We start from the raw sequence: 16,802 nt of genomic DNA, 5'->3' as shown, positions 1-16,802 counted from the left end.
ATGTTCTCTTCCCTGCACCTACATAGGTGTGGCATGCTGGTGTCTATGTTGCTGTAGTGGACTGATGCTTTTATTTGATTGATTGTTATGTAGGCTGTGATCGAAAACGTAGTGAAAACTCGCTCCCTAGACAGCTAGTTAGTCTCCAGTCTCTACCTCGAAAGTAGTACGACAATACCCAGCCCCGGTCCAGGTTTTTCACTACTCAGATGTGGCAACCCTATATTGTAATCCATTTCTGCACTGTAAAGATTTGTTACCACAGGTATATTCTTGCAATGAGATTTCTGTTTTTCTGGCAGTACTCACAGCCAGAGCACTTTTAAATGGACATCTCAAAAAACAAAAAATTCAACCTATTTCAACTTCAAGCATTCACAGTGTTTCAAAGGTAATCCTACCTTTGAGATGCATCATCACTGGTTTATTTTTGTAGTTTTTAACTGTAAAATGTCACTCTAGAAGTGAATCCAGCACCACATTAACAGATGCGTAGGCATATGTAGATCTACATGTATAAAAATAGTTCCGTTTTAATATGGAGAAAATTTGGGAGGATGTGAGGTGCCTCAGGAAATATCAGTGTAGAAAATGTATATGGAAAAATCATAAGAAATATGAATAGCCTCTTTGGTCATGATCTTGTTATTTGATATATTAATCAGAATCTATTTAATAAATAATCAATTGAAATGAAGCCTCACTGAATGTAGTCACTTCACTCTTTGATAAATTTGTAACATTTTTGCATCCTGATCAAAGCATGCCACCCCCAAACCTCTTTCATATCTGCCTGTACAGATTGGCATGCTTAGTCATGTGGGAGGAGGAGTTCTCTCATTCGCTGCTAGATGGCAGTGGCAGCTTGATCTGCCAAGATTCACTCAGTGTTGCACAACACTGGCCTCAGTGAAAGGTATTAAGAGGATAATCTTGCATTTGCCATAACATTATCTTGTAATGAAATGCATCTCTCCTGTCAGAATCATAGCCTGTACACCCTGCCACACAAGCAGTGTCAGCGAAATAAAGAGATTTCTGATGGCCTTCGTCTGTCATTATCACTAATACTGGACAAACAGCTTGTAGATTTGGGTTAATCAAAGGATAATTTGTACATTTATCATCTAGGCCTGAATGAATCATAACATGCCTCCTAAGTGCATGCAAGGACCTTACTGAAGCTTTGGCTTTTAGTTTTATAGAAATTCATGATTTTAGAATATTTTTTCATATTTTCATTTGTAAATAATCTCTGACTACGATATGCAGCACGCACTACACAAATACAACTATTGAGGATCCCTGTGCCTCAGCAAATCCTGTCTGCTACTCTAGCCACTGGGCTCACAGATATCCGATACCTAAAAGCTCTTGCCAAATTGTTACCAAATACAATATAACATCATGTAATGTCATGCAGTCTTATTGGTCCTTGCATTAATTCTTGTATAACGGTGCCCTTTGTTACCCTAAGCCAATTAAAGAAATATATTTCAAGTTTGGGCAGATTCCTATCACCATGACTATGTTTGTGTGTCTACATATCACTGCTGATCACAAACTTTTCAAACCACATTTTACACATTATCACATAATGGTTTTACACCAAATATGCAATGAGCCACAGAACCATTAAATCAACACTATCTTACATTATTATCTGAAATTAAAGAAAATTTCAATATTGCAAAGTCTTTTCACTAGAGACATCAACTGTATCTCTAGTGCACTTAAAGATAGGCCTGTGGTTAATTTGTTATTTACAAGAATACTTACAATGACATGTTCTTATGGTAGACTTAATGAAGTAGGCTAGTGGGTGGTTGTTATTATCCATAGATGCTGATTTCTCGGGGACATAATAACCCCCCAGGTCACGGTGATACAGTAGAACTATAAGGTATGTGGAGGGCATTAGTCAGTGAATCAGCAGTTGAGCAGAAACACAAGTAAATATTTAGTGTTGTGATTATAGTTTGCAACATTATACAAAACCCTTTTCCAGAAAAGAATTCTGTTCAAAATGTAAATAAGGAAATAATTTAATAATATACAAATATTTTAAACTTAATTGAAAATAGTATATTATTGAAAATAGTACAAGGACAATATTTCAAATGTTGACATTAAGAATAGTTACTGTTATTTGAAAAAAACATCTGTGACCATTTTTAATTGATGCTAGCAACATACCCCCCCCCCCCCCCAATAAATAAATAAATAAATAAATGACAGTGGGGAAAAACGACATGTAGATTTGTGTTAAAAAATTAATTGGCTTCAGGTCAGTGTCATGATTGTGTTTAAAAAGAGCATCTCAGGGAGGCTGAGTCTTTCAGAAATAAAGATAGAGACTCAAATACTGAAACAATTTAACCTTTAAATCACCTTTCTCAGCCTAAACTATTAAACAACTTGGAGATTTCATCATCTACAGCACACATCATCTTTAAAAGGTTCCATGAGGAACCTGGAGAAATCTGTATGCAAGGGCAAGGAACGAAGTAAATATTGACTGGCTGTAGACTTAAGGCTCTCAGGTGGCACTGCATTAAAAACTGACATGATTTTTTTTAGTGGAAATCACTGCAGAATTTTCATTGCAGGGCTCAGAAACTTTTCACAAAACTATTGTCTGTGAATATAGTTTGTTGCTGACTCCATAAAAGCAAGGTAAAACTCACAAATGCAAAGAAGAAACCATATATGAACAATATTCGAACATGCTTCCCTTTTTGTTTTGGCTGGAGCTTATTTAAATTGAACTCAAATGAGGTGCAAAAGTATATTACGGTCTGACAATTTAAAATTAAATTTTTTGGAAATCAGATACCATGTTTACCAAGTTGTCATGTTTTAAGCACACCTTTCAAAAGCCAGCATTCATGATGGTGGTGAGAGCAATACTTCACATGATATGCGTGACTGGTATATCTGTGAATGCACTGTTAATGCAGAATGATATATACACATCATGTGGCTAAATGCTGCCATCAATTCCATGTCATTTTCTGGGATATCCTTGCTTATTCCAGTAAGACAAGGCCAATCTCCATTCTGCATGGAGTACAAGTGAACAATTCATACCATAGTATTATGACCACCTCCTTTTTTCTACACTCACTTTCCATTATTTCAGCTCCACTGTCCACAGGAGCACTTTATACTTATACGTTTACTGACTAGAGTTTGCCCACTGTTCTTCAATTATCAGGGCCACCACCGAGCAGGTGTGATTTTGGAAGGTGGATCATTCTCAGTGCTGCAGTGACACCGACGTGGTGGTGGTGTGTTAGTGTGCGTTGTGCTGGTATGAGTGGATCAAACACAGCACTGCTTCTGTAGTTTCTAAAGGCCTTAGTGTCACCACTGGCTTGAGAACAGTCCACCAACTAAAAATATCCAGCTGACAGAGTCCTGTGTCCACTGATGAAGGACTAGAGGACGACCAACACAAACTGTGCAGCAAACAGATGAGCTACTGTCTCTAACTTTACATCTACAAGGTAGACCAACGAGGCAGGTGTGTCTAACAGAGTGGACAGTGTTTAAAAACTCCAGCAGCACTGCTGTGTCTGATCCATGTGTACCATCCCAACATTAACACATAACCACCACATCAGTGTCACTGCAGTGCTGAATATGATCCACTACCCAAATCTTATCTGCCCTGTGATGGTCCTCTTGGGGTCCTGACCATTGACGGACAGGTTGAACGAGGAAAATAAAGTATACAAAGCAACAAATAGGCTATAGTCTGTAATTATGAATCTACAAAGTGCTCCTAAATGGTTAGTGGAACTCTGAGATTGGACAGTGAGTGTAGATAAAAGTAGGTGGTTATAATGTTATGGTGAATGAGTGTATATCACACTGCAATCACATTTAATTAAAAATAAAAGAAACCAAATAATAGTAAGCAGGTTTGCTCAGCAGTAACCCCCCTACCCCCAACATATTCAACAATAAAGAAAGCCCCCAATTCTGTATCCAATCCAAGATGGCGGCTCAGTAAGGAACAGTGGCCACTATGGGGTCCCTGCTATTCTCATAATGTGTGCTATTATATCATGGCATGTTACAGCTTTCTACTGAAATGGTTCATAGTTAGAAATGCACTCTCTGTTATGTGTCTATTGTCCCTGTTATTTATTATTAGTCCTTGAATAAACCTTGTCTTGTTTGCACTCATTGTATTTTCTGCACTCATGTTCTGGGTTGCACTATGGTCCTGTTTCACATTGTACTTGTATATATCTGAAATCGCAGTAAATGCCTCTTTATCCTTGAACTTTGAGTAGCACACAACAAAAACCTGATTCTACACTGAGATGTGTTCTTTGGCATAAATCACTTTGATTACAACTCATTCTTTACATACTACACGTTCCATTTCTTGGAGGAACGCCTACTCATATCCTAACTTCACACTCTGTAGTTGTAACTTTATGTTTTAATGGTCATTTGTGGTCACTAACCCACTTTTGCTGTTAGCAGACACCACTCTGGGCTGGGTATATTGGCGGGCCCTCTCATATTTCAGGGTCAGGCTACACACACTACATGGCCAGTCACAGAACACAGCTTCATCCATCTCCTGTGCTCCAGAGCCCCTCCAGTGACCTGGAGATAAATCGCGTGTTGGGCTGTGTGCGACTCTCCAAAGACGGAATTAGATCAGTAGGCAAAAGTCAGCCCTCATGAAATATGGAGGAGGTCCTCCCTGCTGGTGGGGCTCTGGGAGGATTTACCTGTGAGCACGCATAGGCCACTCACACACGCCACTACGCAAATGAGCGCAAGTGAATATGGCAAGGCTGCCAGGCTGTGTGTGGATGTCTGTGACAGAATGAGAGAGGTAGAGTGTAAGTGTGTGTGTGTGTGTGTGTGAGAGAGAGAGAGAGAGAGAGAGAGAGAGAGAGAGAGAGCGCTGCAGCCAGTGGGCAGAGAACTCATAGCCACAGGCTCACACACACTGCACTGCAGAGGGGCTTCTTCTCCTGTTTACTTTCCTCCATTCTCTCCTACTGAGCTCAGCTGTGATCCACTGTGCTTTACTGGGCTTCTGATCGCCACACAATGAAGCACTCCTCTTCCCAATCCGCAAACCTCACATTCATGTAAAGCCCTTTTCTTGGGCTGTGAGAGCCTCCATACTCTTAAAAATGTGTGTGCCAAGAAAGTTTCAGCAAGAAAATAGAACAATGCTGTCTGGTTCTCTACATTTTATTGGATGATACCAAGCTTTAAAAGGGCTTAGTTTAAGAATGAAAATCAGTTTGCACAGTCTTGTGCGATTGTGTGTGTGTTTTTTTTTGTGCCCACTATTTCTTTACCATGATTAATCATTTTCATTTCATTTTTCCAATGCCCACCTCCTTGAGAAGGGTCTGACTATGCACCTGCTTCATAACTAATGTTATCTGTTAAGCTCATTTGTTGTTAACATCATTTGTTGTTAGTGAAATTGACATGAGCCAAAAAATTGGGAAAACACACACACACACACACCCCTGGAACCAGACAACGGGTTTCCTCAGGTCAGGTTATTACATTCTGGCCATGCTAGGATAAGGATAAAGAAAGTTAGCTGTGATCTGGTGTTTGGGCCTTGGAATAAAGCAGTGGGGCCATTACATGTGAAGGCTGGCTTATTAGACTGGGCAGCTCAGGCCTCAGAGCTGGCCTGTGCTCCCCCACTGGGGCTGAGTCTGGAGGAGGGAGTCATCAGCAGCCTGAGGCTTAATCAAGCTCAGCATGGACCTGGCCAACACAAGGAACAAAAAGGAGTCTCATCAGGGCAAAGGTTTATTTTCCTGTTAACTCTCTGTTGCATATCTGTAATCAAAGCTCAGAGCATTGGGCAACCTTCAGCGTGACCTTGAAATCAAAACCAATATTGCAGCTCTGAGACCGAGGCAAGACCTGACACTTAGCATATGCAATACACACAACATGAGGAGTAAATAAAACACTAAGGCTGTGAGATAATTACAGCGCTGTTCTATTATCTCCTGCTATTGCAGCAGCATAAGCCACCTTGAGAATATTTTGTCAACAAGTATGTGATGTCTCCAGCACCCGTTAAATATTGATAAGTGTGAAAAATGCATGGGTTATGAAATATTAACAATGACATCTCCTTCACTATGATACATTAATGTCGTGGACTACTTTATTTCCATAAGAGTATATGTTCCTGTTTAATCCAATTCATCAAATGAAGCTATAATGAGTCCAGATGAGATTTGGATTAATGAAGGAGACTGAAAATTAAAGCTAAACACTTCTGCATTTGAAGATTAATAATGTAAATTTGACACCCGTGGTGCTGGAGTTGTGTTTAAATATATAAACAAATAACAGGCATTTAATAATTTTCTCAAACATAAAGATATTTTATATTAATAATCTACCCCAGGCGAAGACTCACGTGCGCTAATACGCCCTTCCTTCATTTGCAGCTAAGGAAAAAAGATAAAAATCTTTATTTGTCACAGACATGATATACTGATGCAGTCAAATGTGCTACGCTTTCTAAAAAGCCTGGTTAATAATGATTGTTCTTTATATTTTGCAGAGCACATGAATGGAGATCTTTAGGAGTGGCACTGAGAAACCACAGTGGAGCCAATTTATCTGGACTGCTGTCTCCCAGCTGATAGATTGTCTTCCGAGCGCTATAAGTGGTCAGCACTGTAGGTATGATTCAAAATCTCCCGTCTGCTATTCTTGAATCGGATAAAAGTGGATCACAGCAGTTTATGGGACATGGCTCCACATTAGGCACAGCTCCTATTCCAATCTTTTATGTTTAGACTTCGAATTCATTTACTATTTTCATCCTTTTACATACTGGGTATTTGTGTATCAATGTGATCAGTCCTGTGTCTCTTTCTTTTCCCAGTTTTTCATTCTTCTTTACATCATTTGAACACATTAGCTGCTTTTACACCCTGAAAACATCACAGTAGACTTTAAAGTAATGATCCAAAATTGACTAGGAGTAAATTATTGCTTTTACAATTACCTGGATTTATTCATTTATATATTTTTCAATATCAAGCCTCAATATTGTGGGCAATTATGAAGCAAAACACTATTTTTAAATTAAAAATTTTGAATTTTTTTTGTCTGTTTAGGAACTGTTCTCTGTATTTTTACATCTTTGTGAAGGTTAGGACACTCACATAATGTCATGCTGCATTATTTAATACCAACATCCCTGTTCTCTACTCTATTTGTCCCTTCGGACCCTTCAGCCTGATCTTGTTAGCTACCGCCCAGAATCTGCTGTCGTGAGTATCTTATTATAAAGCTGTGTTCCATGTTGTTTATGAGAGATTTTGAGGTTCTTGGATTCACAGCAATATTTCTGTACAACACAGACAGTCAGTGACTGCTGGTTTCATGAAGTCATGTAATTGTTGCCATAGTGATAGCAGGTGTTCAAGTCTTTGTGCATTTCAATGAGGTTATGCATTTGTTTTAGAACAAAATCCATTAAAAATTCGTCCCTTGACCAGCTAGCGACCTGTTTATCAGAAATCAGGAAGTGGGTGAATCACAACTTCCGTGATAAGACTGAACACAGCTAAGCGGTTCTAAATCATTTCTCAAAATAGCTGATTCTCTTTCTCTCGCTATGATCCAAGTATCTCCTTCATCCCATGTTCATAATTTGGGTGTCACCCTGGACTCAACTCTTTCACGTAGTGCTTACTTCAGTTTTATAATTAGAATATCATATTTTCATTTGAGAAATATTGCCAAAATTAAGCATTCTCTGTTTATCTGCGTCTGAAATTCTTATTCAGAACTTCTTCTGCACCCGTGTAGACTTTGACCACTTTCTTCTCTTTGGCATCCTCTGTCTACAGACTTCAGATGGTTCAGAACTCTCGCTTGCCTTCTCACTCACACTCTTTTCCCTCACTAGTCTAACATTCTCCAACTCTCTCTATTCAAACTTTATTCATTCATTCATTATCTATAACCGCTTATCCAGTTCAGTGTCACGGTGGGTCCAGAGCCTACCTGGAATCATTGGGTGCAAGGTGGGAATACACCCTGGAGGGGGCACCAGTCCTTCACAGGGAAACACAGACACACACACCTATGGACACTTTTGAGTCTCAATTCAATCTTCTAAAAATATATTTTCTCCCATGCTTATAATATTCCTCAAACTTAAACTATTCATGCTCACTCTGTCCTGTTAATTTACTGCATACCATATTTTTTCTACTTTGTAACTCTATCAATGTTTTCTATGTATTGACTGTTGTACATGCCTTTGAATTCTTGAAAAGCGCTATATAAATATAATGTATTATTATTATTAATTATATGGAGGGCACGGTAGCGCAGCTGGTAGTATCACAGTCACACAGCTCCAGGAACCGGTAGGTTGTGGGTTTAAGTCCTGCTCCATCAGGGTGACTGTTTGTGAGGAGTCTGTGGTTTGTTCTTCCCGTGTCTGCGGGTGCTCCGGTTTCCTCCCACGGTCCAAAAACGCATGTTGGTAGGTGGTTTGGTGACTCACAAGTGTCCGTAGGTGTGTGTGTGTGTTACCCTGTGAAGGATGCCGCCCCCTACAGGGTGTGTTCCTGCCTTGCTCCCAGTGATTCCGGGTAGGCTCTGGACCCACCATAACCCTGAACTGGATAAGCGCTTACAGATAATGAATGAATGAACAAATTATTATTATTACATACATATTTTTTGTAATTTGAAAACATGCAATTGTACTAATATATCCGAATTTGTGTTTTTTCCAGAAAATCATGGACACATTAGCTATGACACCCATAATTCTGAAAAAAATTTGGGTTTACAATTTTGACAGAAATTTCCCTGTCGTCCCATTTATTATTATTAAATCAATTTCAGTAACATTTTTTTTTTTTTTTTTTTTTTTAAACAAGATAAAATCCTTAGATTTGACACTTGTGAATTCTGATACTACAGTAATCTACAGGTAGCATAGAGGTTTTTCAAATTGTATTCAACAAGGGTGTCTGAAATGGCTCACTTGTACACTCATTCCTGACAAACTATATAGTGTGTTCTATATAACATTTAATAAGATACTAATAAGGGAGAGAGAATTCAGACGGCACAACGAAAATATTTGTGTGAAGTTTTGTCACAAAAATCCAGAATGTTATAGCAGTGTCACTAAAGTCACACACACAAAGAATATCATGTCCACAGTGTATTTTAGTAAACTCACATAGCAACAGGAGTACTTTAATTATCTCCATACATAACAATTAAATCCCAAAAGCAATTAAATGTGGGAGGGGCTGGGGAGCATGTGAGGAATAGTAGATAAATCTCTGCCAGTTCCGCTATGACCATAGCACAAATTGTTGTATGTTGTATTACTTGCTCTTTTCAGCTTAATGCCATTATAAAACAATTAAATAATGGAGGCAAACACAGTAATGGCTTAAATTCGTTGCTCCACCTATGAGTACGCCACAATATCTACACCCCCGCACCATCATGCTGAGTAAATTATCAGCTGAGAGAAACTGGAGACAAAACGTATTGTATCACAGATTTTGATGTTGTACATTACTTTTTGAATGAAAATTTATTAATGTTCAAATACAAATTGTGAGCTCTTTATATATTTTTGGGGAATTAGTTTGCATTTTGCCTTCATTTTGTACTTTTCATACATTCGCTACAGATTCTACTTCAGTTTGCTTTGTTCAAACTTTTGGCAGTTTTATTGCACTGCTCCTAGAATAACAATTGTACAGTGAGCCTTGAAAGTAGAAAGGCAGGTTAGAACTCTAAACATGATCTTTGTGAAATGTTAATTCGCATTAGCGCAAATGCGTTTGGGTCTCATTTTCTCTTACGTACGGTATTTTGACCATGTTACGGCGCCTCTCTCTGAATCGTAACCTTTAGGCCGAGAATTGTGTGTGAAGCTGGCAGCGATGGTCACTTTCAGCTCATGATTGCTTGATGCTCTTCACAATAAAAGTCTTTTCCTTGTTGAATGCGTTTTGGCTTGGTCAGACTCTAGAGGGCTCCACTGAACTAGAGTACCAATGTACTGGCATCATATGGAGATTTTGTGCAAAACTGTAATTTGTATATAATTGATCATTATTGTAATGACCAATGCACTCATTTTCTCGACATAGAACTGCATTAAATATTTAAGCACTGCTGCCACATTTAAAACGCTACTCAGCTGTAGGAGGTTCAGTGTCTTTTGTAAATTAAAGACATCAGTGAACACAAGGAGCTGCTCAGTTTGGCAGCCAGTATGCACCAATATGCCCTTAGTATTTTATACATTTATAAATGTAGGTCACTTTTTGTATTTGCATGTATGCACATTTAAAAACTAATTCACACCTTCATATAACAATTTATGAATACCATACCTTTTGGCTTAAATCAATTTCCATATACCTTTGCACAAAAGTAGTGTATATCTGTTGTATTTCATTTATGGTTCATTGTGGGCAATGATACACTGCATTACATAGGGAGCAAATTTGTCCACTGACAATTTGGACAACACAAAAAATAATGCTTAAAATGTAAAAGTAGTTACATTAGTGTATTGATGTAAAAGTGATTATTATTATTGCCCTAATTCACAATATTTCAATGATGAGTGATAGTGGCCTCAATCTCAGGCAATAATAATTATAATAGTGCTGGAAAACTCTGCTTCCACCTGCTGCCTGCCCACTGGCTCCGCCCACCTAATTACTAGCCTTTATTTAATTAAACTAACATCACTCCCAGTCCTCCCAGTCTTACTGTGTGTGTGTGTTCTCTACTACTCTACCTATAATATGATCTTTGGAGGTTTTTTTTTTCTAATGATGGATATGCTTTTCTAAACATTTCACTTACAATTGTTGACTAAACTGTGGGTTAGCCACTCTGATTATCAAATACCTGAATAATAAACCTCTACAGAAAACAGCAAAATCCCAGATAACAGACATATTTGTGCTAGATCTGTGACACTTTTGGCCCTTACGGCTCAGTTAGGCACTGGCAAGTGTTGTGTGGGCCTGACGTAGGCCAACAGTCATGAGCCGGGCTTTACTTGGTTTATGCCATGTGTTGTGGGGGCTACACATTAGGCCTAGATTTCTGAAACCTGATATTTGGCTCACGTAAGTTGAACTTGTGTCTGTGTTGAGGCAGCCAGACTCACCCTGAATCAACACCGTCAGTTCAAGGTCCATAAGAGAACTGCAGATGTGGTTCACATTTGGGCCAAATATTCACTGCTATCTGGGATGGGATGCTTTGGAGCTGCCACATGTGAGACTCAATTCGGGTCAATTAGAGGAGCATAAACCCCCCAGCTTTGAAATGTAGCACAGTGAAGCTGCTTTTTTTATTATGGATATTTAACACACATAAAAATAAAGGTGCATGAAAACACTCAAATCACACTGCATGGTTCTTCAGAGAATCAGGTGAGAGTGTGAAGAAAGTTTTGCCAAATTTAAAGAATCTGCACATAGGTTACAGTTCTTGTATAAATTGAATTAGCCTAGAACTCGTGAAGTGAAGGTACTTTGAACCATGAAGAAGTCATTTCTTTTATGCTAAAAGAACCTTTTGTTATCCATTTTTTAAGAGTGCAGAGCTTTCCCAAATGCAAATCTTAATCCTGCTTTAGTGGAACTCTCAAGGCAAATTACAGGGAGAGAAATCAACTGGCTATGTGTCATGCTTTGTGCTTTGTTTCGTGTGTTCCAGCTTTGTTTTTGTTTTGTTCTTGTCTCCGCCTTATTCCTCGCCCTGACTTTTTCTGGTGTTCCTTTCTTGCTTTGTTTCTGTCTTGTTCCCTTGTTCATGTCCATATTTTGTTCATTGTATGTAAGGCTTGTCTCTAGTGTTTGGCTTTGTCGGTTGTATGTGTTTTGGTGTTCCTCTGTCTCTTAAGGTCCTGTTAGCCTTCTGATTGTTTGTGTTTCTTTCCCATGTCCTTGCTTCTCAGGTTCCTTAGTTTTTCTTTTAATTTAGTCCTTGCGTAATCTTTGGTATCCTCCTTTGTATTTGTGGGTTTTTAGTCTTAGTCAAGTTCAGGTTGTTGTTGCTTGCCCATTAGTCTTTGAGTCTCATGTTCCTCAGTCTATTTCTCATGTTTCTGTCCTCAGGTTTTCTCTGTTTATTGTCTCTAGTTCCTGCATTTAGCCCCCATGCTCTTTGGTTAGTCCCTTTTGTTTAGGGTTTAGCCACGTTGTTCATTGTTTTGCCTCCTAGCTTTTCTGTTTTGTTTTCTACTTCTGTTTATGTTTCTCTCTCTCCTGTTCTTTGTCTTTCTTGGTTTGAGTCCAATGTTTTTCTATGGTTTTACCTCTCCCTTAGTAAATGCTTCTTGTATAATAAATGTTGGCATTCTTGCGTGTATGGCCGCCTTTGTCCTCCATTCATTTGTGGCAATACGACACATGTAACGTCAGTGAAAAGCGAATTAGCACTCTATCGTGTGCTTAACTGTGAAGTTTTCATTATTGAGAATTCATAGATACATTGCTGACAAAGTGGCCTTGGTGTCCTTCAGTGGCACTTGTGAAAAATGCTTGAAACTCAACACACTGTTGGGAATAAATGGATGCAGAGCTGAAATTGCAAATTGTAATTTTATTGAGTGTTTGAGTTCTTCAGCAGCAGACTCCTGTAGAATTTGCCTTGTGTTGCCAGTTCTGCCTGAGGTGCCATTTTGATGGGTTTGTTGAAGTTGAAAGCTGTGAAAATAGCACTGTTTCAGAAAGCTGTCAGATTGACATTCACATCAGCTCCATGGATGCAGTCTTTTTGAACGTCTTGATTGAATCATATATTTATTTTCACATTATCAAGTAAATACACAAAACTGCACCCATAACTAGTTTACAGATTTATGACGTTGATTTAAGACACTTGGGCTTGCTATTATCAGTTAACGCAAAGTATGTATCACAGAAAATATAACAGCATGTCAAAACAGAAATGAATGTATTCAGTTTTCCTTGTCAGATAATTATGCCTCAGCAACTGAATACAATCAACATTTTTAGACAAGCACATTTAAAAGCAAGTGTTGGCCAAATTGCCTCACAATAATAAAAAGAAAATGTGTTAAAACAAATGAATTTCCTATTTAAAATATTGGCTAGATTCTCTCTCTCTCTCTCTCTCTCTCTCACACACACACACACAAATACAATCAACACATAAATTTAATAAGAAAAATGAAATGCCTTGGTGAAGTTTTTAAATTTGTCTTGAAACATTCTTGTGAAGGGAAATGGACGGCTGTTTCAGAGTAACAACAGAAAACATTGAGTCACTCTTGAAGATTTACTGGGTCACATACATAGCTAGGTGCTATATATATATATATATATATATATATATATATATATTATATATAAATGACTCTGTTACAAAACGTTTTTTATTTTTTAATGTTTTAATACTTTTTGCACAATCCAGAGAGAGTGAGTGAGAGTGATGCATATCTGCCTAAAAAGATTTGGTTGCTGGAAGATTGGTCTGTATCTGTATACATGGTGTTTTGTTGTGATTTCTTGCTCTTTCTTTGTACTTTGGCCTTCACCCAAATACTTCAGGCCAAATACTGAACTTGTAGGAGAGTGCAACAAGCGAGATAAAAACCTAAAGTACTGAAATGGAATTTGGACTACTTATGGACAGGTTTGGGAGTGAAACAGTTGTGTCCTTCTGTGCTAAATAAAGGAGAATATATGTGCTGTTTTTATTTCATTTATTATTGTTATATGTCAATGTTTTAGACAAATGTTATAACTTGTTATTTTTACATCTACACTATAGGAGTCTGCATATTGAAACACATGTTTAAGTTGAGGGGGACCCCAAGCTCTCCAAAAATGTGCCATGGGGTGCTCAGGAGGAAAAAGTCTGAATAGCTGTTGATGTAAAGCCTTAAAAATAAAACATGATAAGATGAAGTAAAATTGATCAATAATTTCACAGGTACCCAGTTCAGGGAGGAGAGCAAGAGGTAATGCTCTCTCTTGTCTATGAACCTGACAGAAGCCTCACAGCAGCATTTTGAGCCAGCTGCAGGCGTGACAAGCTGGACAAGTAGACTGTGTTGCATTAATCAAGGAAATAAGAGCATGGATGACAGTTTCCAGGACCTTCAGGGACAACAATGAGTGTTGAAAGATTTCTGAGAAGGAAAAAACTACACAGTACAATGGAATTTATTTGCTTCTTAAGTGTAAGAGTTAAAGTAGATGCAAATGTTTTTGCATGGTTATGTACTTTGTAGATACTGTAGATATCCCAAAGACTTGGGTATCATGACAAGTCAAAGCAGGGTTGCAAGAAAATAGCAGTAAAGATTATTTTCTTGATTTAGCATTGAAAAGTATTTGGAAATCCAGCAATTTATGTCTCTCAGACAATTTGTTACAGTGATCTATTATCCTCCGGCTTAAGATGAGAACATAAGCTTTGTGTCATCTGTTTTGACACAAGTTGTATTGTACGTCTGACAGGTGGACACATATTTGAGCAAATACAATGAAAACAGAATACGACCTAAGATGGACCCCTGGGGGACCCCGCAGGTGATACATGCTGTAGAAGAAGAAAAAATTCCCATATTAACACAGAACCCTGCCAATACCACACCTTAGGCATTCTAACAATGTAGTATGATGGACAGTACTTAATGTTATGCTAAGATCCAAAAGAATTAAGACAGCACCCTTTACACAACTGACAGATAAAAACAATTAATTACATCAAGGAGAGCCAATTCAGTACTATAATGTTCTCATGTATGTAGAAAGTTGAGAAAGAACATGCTTTCTCTAGATTTATGATACCACACACTTTTGAAATCCCCTGGCTTATTTGTGAGAGGCTGAAAAACTGCATGCTTAAAGCAAGATGGAACAAAGCCAATCAAACATCAGGTGTTTATTATGGACAGAATACTGGGAACCAATGGACTGCAGGGCATCTATGAGAAATTTAGTAGGAAGTACATCCAGGGAACAGGTGGTTGGCTTCATTTTTGAAATTAAATCGGTTACGTTGAATGAGTCAAGTTTGGACACAGGTTGAAACTGACTAAAAGCAGCAGCGTGAATTGACAGATTTGACTTACCAAGGCTACAGGATACAGTGTTAGCTTTTTTTTATTTGTACATCCAATCTGAAGTCCTCACAAACCTACAAGTTAGCCTCCAGGGTGGCTGAAACAGCAGGGTGTAGTTGTGTTGACAGTTGAACAGAAATGTAAGAATTTTAGTATTTCTGTCCATTTTTTGCCTTTTTTAACAGCTTTTTCTTTTCTTTACTTTTTATTTGGATGGGATTTTCTAAAACTGTTTAAGTACTGTTTAATCCCTTGGTGAAGGTTTTGTAGTTCTACAGTTATAAAGAATTGCAAATGTTTGTTGCTCTGTGTACTTGATTCACCCTTCACCCTGTTCTTAATAGGTCAGGACCACTACTGAACAGGCATGATTTGGGTGGGTTATCCTCAGCTCTGAAGTGACACTGATGTGGTGGTATAAGTGTATCAGACACAGCAGAGCTGCTGGAGATTTTAAATCCTGCTGTGTCACTGCTGGACTCATAATGGTCCACAGACCAAAGAGCTAGCCAACAGCATTCTTTGGGCAGTGTACTGTGACTACTGATTAATTATTAGAGAAAGACCAAGGCAAATTATTCAGCAAATAATGAGCTACTGTCTCTGACGTTATATGTGTATATTATAATATCTGCTCTTTGAGGGTCCTTTAACATTGAAAAACAGTGTGTAAATGGGTTATTACGGTATAAACAGCACAATTAATTTTGATCTGTTGACTCTTTGTTGAATTCTGACCTCAGTTAAACAAACTGCACAATCTGAGTGAAACTGTGTGAATGCTGCAAATGCAATTTTAGCTTATGCTGTAGCTGTACATGCCGTTAATGCCACTCATATACATTGCCTTCAATCTATCTAAACTACCTGTTGAGTCACTCAGTGTGGAGACCTCTCTTCACCTCAGTAAATGGCTTTATAAAAAAACAATCAAGTACAAGTCACTTGATGTGGAGATGATTTATAGTACATACATCCACTGCCGCAGGCCCGACGGTGGCAATTACTGCCCCCAAAAGTTTTTTCCTTCAGCTTTATTGCGAATCAAGAGCCAGAGGCACCTCTCTGTAGTTCTTTCATATCAGCGCCTCTTTAACGTTCTGTCTTTATCTAATGTGAACCTAAAGGAGTTGATGACCCAGAGTTGACATCCATTCATCATTCTAGCTATTGTTTTCTTTGCAGCCATTCTTCTACTCCTCTGTTTATGCATTCTTTTAGCCTTCTGTCCATCCATTTATCAGTTTTTATGTCCATACAGCCTTTCTTCCACTTCACTTATTCATCATCTAGCCAGCCTTTCTTGTATATACAGTCATCATACAGTCCATCCATTCACACATCCATCGCTCTGGCCATCTTTCCACCCATCCAACATCTCTCTGTCAATCCCTCTTTTTGCATCTATCCCATAACTTCTTTTGTTTCATCTCTGTTCATTCATCCATCCATCCAGCCACTTAGTCATCTCTCTATCAGTTAATTTTTCCAAACTTACATCCATCTTTTAATCCATCTATCCGTCCATCAACAGTCACCCATCATTTTGTCCATCCTTATATCCATCTATCACCCATCCAGCATCAATTCATCTATTTGTCATCCAGTCTTCCTTCCATATATGTTTTTAACATCCATCCTTCCTCCCATTCAGTCATCT

At 38.3% G+C, this 16,802-nt stretch overlaps 1 long non-coding RNA gene across 2 annotated transcripts in view; it reads left to right on the top strand.

Moving 5' to 3' along the window:
* LOC136688455 (uncharacterized) overlaps nt 1–16,802 on the top strand; it is a 41,691-nt gene that overhangs the window by 5,796 nt on the left and 19,093 nt on the right. The window contains exons 2-4 of one of the 2 annotated variants that reach the window (XR_010801157.1): nt 6,584–6,705; nt 7,266–7,301; nt 8,784–8,895. This is a non-coding gene — a long non-coding RNA (uncharacterized lncRNA). Of the gene's footprint in view, nt 1–6,583; nt 6,706–7,265; nt 7,302–8,783; nt 8,896–16,802 lie in introns of those variants that run through there. The other variant, XR_010801151.1, reaches the window with a different exon arrangement.

This window comes from Hoplias malabaricus, chromosome 1 (assembly GCF_029633855.1).
Source record: "Hoplias malabaricus isolate fHopMal1 chromosome 1, fHopMal1.hap1, whole genome shotgun sequence".
NCBI lineage: Eukaryota > Metazoa > Chordata > Actinopteri > Characiformes > Erythrinidae > Hoplias > Hoplias malabaricus.
Note: the sequence above shows the minus strand (reverse complement) of the source record. Positions and strands in the feature narration are given on the sequence as shown.